We start from the raw sequence: 6936 nt of genomic DNA on the forward strand, positions 1-6936 counted from the left end.
AGAAGGGTAATCATTGTAGGCAACTCCCTTCTCAGGGGAACAGAGGGCCCTATTTGTCGGCCTGACCCTGCCCGTAGGGAAGTCTGCTGCCTCCCTGGGGCCAGGGTGAGGGATGTTGCCGGAAAGCTTCCCAACCTGGTTTGCCCCTCTGATTACTATCCTCTTTTGATAGTCCAGGCTGGCAGTGATAGTATTGAAGAGAGAAGCCTGAAGGCTATCAAACGGGACTTTAGGGGACTGGGACGGTTATTGGATGGAGTACAGGTGGTGTTTTCGTCTATCCCAACAGTGGCAGGGAGGGGTACAGAGAGGACATGGGAAGCCCACCTGATAAACACGTGGCTCAGAGGCTGGTGCCAACACAGAAATTTTGGTTTTTTTGACCATGAGGCGCTTTACTCGGCACCCAGCCTGATGGCCGCAGACAGGTCTCACCTATCTCTAAGGGGAAAACGGATCCTAGCCCAGGAGCTGGCAGGGCTCATTGAGTGCTTTAAACTAGGTAAGAAGGGGGACAGGGCTGAAATAAGGCTTGTTGGAGGTGTGCCGGGGGAACGATGGCAAGGCCGGGGGAGAAGGCAATGGCCCAGCTGAAGTGCATCTACACTAATGCACGCAGCATAGGTAACAAACAAGAGGAGCTGGAAGCCATCGTGTAGCAGGCAGGCTATGACTTGGTTGCCATCACGGAAACGTGGTGGGACCACTCTCATGACTGGAGTGCTGCAATGTCTGGCTATAGGCTCTTCAGAAGGGACAGGCAGCACAGAAGGGGTAGTGGTGTGGCTCTCTATGTTAGAGAGTGTTTTGATGTTGTGGAACTTGAGGCTGGGAATGATAAGGTTGAGTCTCTGTGGGTTAGGATCAGCGGGAAGGCCAACAAGGCAAGCATCCTGGTGGGGGTCTGTTATAGACTGCCAAACCAGGATAAGGAGATGGATGAGGAGTTCTACAGGCAGCTGGCAGAAGTTGCGAAATTGTCAGCGCTTTTTCTTGTGGGGGACTTCAACTTCCCAGACATACCCTGGAAGCACAACACAGCCCAGAGAAAGCAGTCTAGGAGGTTTCTGGAGAGCATGGAAGATAGCTTCCTGACGCAGCTGGTTAGTGAGCCTACCAGGGGAGGTGCCCCGCTAGACCTTCTGTTCACAAACAAAGAAGGACTGGTGGGAGATATGGTGGTCGGGAGCTGTCTTGGGCAGAGTGACCACGAAATCGTAGAGTTCTCTATTCTTGGCAAAGTCAGGAAGGGGATCAGTAAAACCGCTGTCTTGGACTTCCGGAGGGCTGACTTTGAGCTGTTCAGGACACTGGTTGTCAGAGTCCCTTGGGAGGTGGTTCTGAAGGGCAGAGGAGTCCAGGAAGGCTGGGCACTCTTCAAGAAGGAAATCTTAATGGCTCAGGAGCGGTCTGTCCCCACGTGCCCAAAGACAAGCCGACGCGGAAGAAGACCAGCCTGGCTGAACAGAGAGTTGTGGCTTGAGCTTAGGAGAAAAAGGAGGGTTTATAATCTTTGGAAAAGAGGGTGGGCCACTCAGGAGGACTATAAGGATGTTGCGAGGCTGTGCAGGGACAAAATTAGAAAGGCCGGAGCTCAATCTGGCTACTGCCGTTAAAGATAACAAAAAATGTTTTTATAAATACATCAACACAAAAAGGAGGACTAAGGAGAATCTCCATCCTTTACTGGATGCGGGGGGAAACTTTGTTACAACGGATGAGGAAAAGGCTGAGGTGCTTAATGCCTTCTTTGCCTCAGTCTTTAGCAGCAAAACCAGTTATTCTCTGGATACCCAGTACCCTGAGCTGGTGGAAGGGGATGGGGAGCAGAATGTGGCCCTCATAATCCACGAGGAAATTGTTGGTGACCTGCTACAGCACTTGGATGTACGCAAGTCGATGGGGCCGGATGGGATCCACCAGAGGGTACTGAGAGAACTGGCGGAGGAACTGGCCGAGCCGCTTTCCATCATTTATCGGCAGTCCTGGCTATCAGGGGAGGTCCCAGTTGACTGGCGGCTAGCAAACATGACGCCCATCTACAAGAAGGGCCTGAGGGTAGACCTGGGGGACTATAGGCCTGTTAGTTTGACCTCAGTGCCAGGGAAGCTCATGGAGCAGATTATCTTGAGTGTCATCACGCGGCACTTACAGGGCAACCATGCGATCAGGCCCAGTCAGCGCGGGTTTATGAAAGGCAGGTCCTGCTTGACGAACCTGATCTCCTTCTATGACAAAGTGACACGCTTAGTGGATGAGGGAAAGGCTGTGGATGTGGTCTACTTTGATTTCAGTAAGGCTTTTGGCACCGTTTCCCACAACATTCTCCTCAAGAAACTGGCTGCTCATGGCTTGGACTGGCGTACGCTTCGTTGGTTTAAAAACTGGCTGGATAGCCCGGCCCAAAGAGTTGTGGTGAATGGAGTCAAATCCAGTTGGAGGCCGGTCACTAGTGGCGTCCCCCAGGGCTCAGTACTGGGGCCAGTCCTCTTTAATACCTTTATCCATGATCTGGATGAGGGGATCGAGTGCACCCTCAGTAAGTTTGCAGATGACACCAAGTTAGGTGCATGTGTTGATCTGCTCGAGGGTAGGAAGGCTCTGCAGGAGGATCTGGATAGGCTGGACCGATAGGCTGAGACCAACTGTATGAAGTTCAACAAGGCCAAGTGCTGGGTACTGCACCTGGGGCACAACCCCAACCAGAGCTACAGGCTGGGAGATGAGTGGTTGGAAAGCTCCCTGGCAGAGAAGGACCTGGGAGTATTGGTTGATAGTCGGCTGAATATGAGCCAGCAGTGTGCTCAGGTGGCCAAGAAGGCCAACAGCATCCTGGCTTGTATAAGAAGCAGCGTGGCCAGCAGGTCTAGGGAAGTGATTGTCCCCCTGTACTCGGCTCTGGTGAGGCCGCACCTTGAGTACTGTGTTCAGTTTTGGGCCCTTCACTACAAGAAGGACATGGAGGTGCTTGAGAGAGTCCAGAGAAGGGCAATGAAGCTGGTGAGGGGTCTGGAAAACAAGTCTTATGAGGAGCGGCTGAAGAAGCTGGGATTGTTCAGCCTGGAGAAGAGGAGGCTCAGGGGTGACCTTATTGCTCTCTATAAGTATATTAAAGGAGGCTGTAGCGAGGTGGGGATTGGTCTATTCTCCCACGTGCCTGGTGACAGGACGAGGCGGAATGGGCTGAAGTTGCGCCAGGGGAGGTTTAGGTTGGATATTAGAAAAAACTTCTTTACTGAAAGGGTTGTTAGGCATTGGAATGGGCTGCCCAGGGAAGTGGTTGAGTCACCATCCCTGGAGGTCTTTAAAAGACGTTTAGATGTTGAGCTTAGTGATATGGTTTAGTGAAGGACTTGTTAGTGTTAGGTCAGAGGTTGGACTAGATGATCTTGGAGGTCTCTTCCAACCTAGACGATTCTGTGATTCTGTGAGTCTGTGATTCTTCGGAGGATTTTCCTCTGTCTTGAATCTGCACTAAATATGTCCCCTCATGCATTTGGAATAATGAAGATTTGCAGAGTCTTTGCTGCTGCAAATGCCAAATCCCCGATTCATTTGCAGCAGACGTGCTGAGGTGTCGCAGGAGGAGGACCGCTGCTGTGGCTGTGACCATGGGACACCAGGAGCCTGCAGAAGCCGAGAGCATTCATGGAGCAAGGAGATCTCCCCTGCCCTTAAGGCCCCTTGCTGACACTCAGGCAGGATGAAATGAGAAGTCACCAGTTTCCCCTTTCATGCATTTTGCATCCTGGGGCTCTGTGCAGGGCGGTAGCAGGGAATGGGGATTTTGTGCAGGTTTTCCATCAGCAGCTCCTCCTGGCTGGGGGGTACCTGCTTCCCTAGTCCTGAGCCTGTCCTTTCTTGGCTGGGGACAGGTCTTTATATGCTTTCTTGAATAAGAACTCAGACCTTTAATGCTCATTGCTGAACATCTTTCATAAACATGCAGGAAAAATTTACAAAGTACACAAAAACCAGGACCTTAATTCTTATTTTTACCTGTTGGCATTTTCTGTTATCTCCTGTCTTCTATTTGTGTTCCATTTCCCTGTTTTGTGCTCATCCTGAAAGTACCTAATAACTAAATTGATTTAGTCTCGACCCATACCTAAATGAGAACAGTCCAATCTCAGAAGCTGAGCTGTCAGTTCATTATATGTCTCTTTAATTGAGTTTGTTTGGATTAAGGGAGCTAGATTCCTTACTTGTAGAAACTGTTGACACTAGAAGATGATTTGGACTTCAAATCCATGTGCATTTTATTGTTGTATGTTATTTACTGGCTTGTTGAGCACCTTTAGTTAAATGTCACTGCATGGTGATGGATAGCCATTAATTTTGCATTAATGAACACCCCATCAAATGTGTTCTGGAGTCTGGCACTGGGCTGTCTTGCTTCAGATACCAACTTGCTTTGACCTTGGGTGTGTAAGGAAAACATCCTGTGTCTTAAACGAGCACCGTAAGAGAGTGGGTTGATGATACCTACGTCAAATGATGCTGTGAGACTTCATCAATTCACACTTTCACAATAGCACTCAGAGATCTTTCATTGAAAGTGTAGTATGAAAACAGTATTTAAATCTGGATGGAGTTGTTTGATAACCCTTGGCATTCTGGGTGCTGAACACTTCCCCAAATAAAGGCTAAACATTTGTAGGGGAGGACAAAAAGGTCTGCAAATATTTACTTACACTTCTAAAAGCTCTCAGGATACATCTGCAGAGCAAAGTACTTAGTACTGTGCTAAATAGCCGAAGGGGCAGCAGAGGTAGAGCACAGCAGTGCAGAGCAAGATCCCAGACTAGCAAAAAGGCTTTTTTCAGCATGATGAAGATGCAGTCCTGCCTCTTCCAGGTCTGGCCATCCAGTGCATTTGCATTTGCTGGATGCCATTTGCAGGCATCCAGGCAGGTCAGGTTTTCTCTGTGGAGCTGCCCACAAAAAAAGAAAATTGAAACTGAAACTCCTGAACAGATATTCTATGGCAGGGGAATTTAAAATTTATTTCATTCATGTCCAAGCAGGGACTGGAGGAAGAGTCCTGTGTGGGCATCTGCCCTGGGGCCCATGTAGGAACATGACTCATGGCAGGTCAGAGAGGCCTGGGACATTTGGATAAAGAGTGAGTGGCCGAACAACAAATGGTCCTGGTATGTTCATTGGCATTTTTGAGCTGAGTGTTGTCTTGGCTGGCTGAATGCTTATGGATCGTCTGCCTGCCTAATGGAAAAGTATTTATTGCACTTTTGTTTATGGTCAGTATCTCCTAAGATTCGTTTTCTGGCTGCCATGTGGTAGTGTTATGCTATGGTGTTTGGACTGTGGAAATAATGAGGTAGTATTTCACGCCTTTGCAATACAGCTCGAAGCCCCAGCACTCCTGAGCACCATGGAAAGATACCGTGAACCCTCGAGGGCCTGGGACTTCATTCCAATCCCTTCACTGAATGTCTCGTCTTTATAGAACCTGGAAAGCTTTCTTATAAAGATATGCTTCTGAATCAGTCATGAGGTAGTCAAAATGGTCTTTTGATTCAGCGCCCAACCTCGGTGCTGATGGGCACGTGGAGAGACTGCGAGCAGGGTGGGTGAGGAAGCCTCATGTAGCCTGGCAGTCAGAGCCACCGTAGGCACCAGTTTATACCACCTGAGGATCCAGCCTGTGCAGTCTGGTCGAACCTTAATTTCTGCTCAGATTCTACCTTCCATTAGCACTCTGTGAGTATTTCTTTGACAGGAGAAACTTTTCACTGTCTTAAAAAAAGCAGCTGTGTTTTGGGTAAGGCTACTGCGTTCAGTCCACCTGCACACCCGCATGCACTCCCAGGCATGCATAGAGCTTAATTTTGCATAATCACACTGGGTTTTAACCACGGCAATATATTCAGATCTTTAGACACCCGAGTGTCAGATCCAGCTCCCTAAATGCCTCCCTCCTGGAAAAGCAACTACATTTCTGCAAAAATTAGAGGAGAGGAGAGAGGAGAGAGGAGAGGAGAGGAGAGGAGAGGAGAGGAGAGGAGAGGAGAGGAGAGGAGAGGAGAGGAGAGGAGAGGAGAGAGGAGAGGAGAGGAGAGGAGAGGAGAGGAGAGGAGAGGAGAGGAGAGGAGAGGAGAGGAGAGGAGAGGAGAGGAGAGGAGAGGAGAGGAGAGGAGAGGAGAGGAGAGGAGAGGAGAGGAGAGGAGAGGAGAGGAAAGGAAAGGAAAGGAAAGGAAAGGAAAGGAAAGGAAAGGAAAGGAAAGGAAAGGAAAGGAAAGGAAAGGAAAGGAAAGGAAAGGAAAGGAAAGGAAAGGAAAAGGAAAGGAAAGGAAAGGAAAGGAAAGGAAAGGAAAGGAAAGGAAAGGAGCCATTTCTCTTACCCACCTTCTTTTCTGTGCAAACCAGAATGCAATAATTCTCCCAAGCTTTCCCCACTTCCACCTCCTTGGGCTGAGCCAGGGATAATTTGATCTCCTGCTCTCAGCATCACTTTTAAGAGACCATCTCTGAAGAAACAATCATGCCCAACAATAATTATGCTTTCAAATTAATAGTCGCTTGTTACTGGAACCTGACATACTTCATCGAATTTTGGTGCTGTTCCCTGTAGTCTGACTGAAGATGTGTGCGGCTGACATCTGTCAGGGAAGATGCAGGGAGGGCTGGTCCTGCCTTGGGGCAAGAAAATAAATGAGATGATCTCCCGAGGCCCCCTTAAGCCCTGTGCTCCCTCCTTGCAGGAGTCGCACACGTGCTTTGCCAACCTCTTTGTATTTAACAAGAGAGAAGAAAAAGCCCTGTCATATGACAGTGAAATGGCACTGCCACAAAGCTGAGAAAACATCGTTCTTCAGTAGAAATGAAGAAGAAAAATGCAGCTGTCTGTAATTCAAAGTTTTTATGGACACTGGAAGGTGGTCTCCTTTCTATCCTCATGTGATCCGATACCTGAAG

This window comes from Cygnus olor, chromosome 16 (genome assembly GCF_009769625.2).
Source record: "Cygnus olor isolate bCygOlo1 chromosome 16, bCygOlo1.pri.v2, whole genome shotgun sequence".
Classification (NCBI taxonomy): domain Eukaryota; kingdom Metazoa; phylum Chordata; class Aves; order Anseriformes; family Anatidae; genus Cygnus; species Cygnus olor.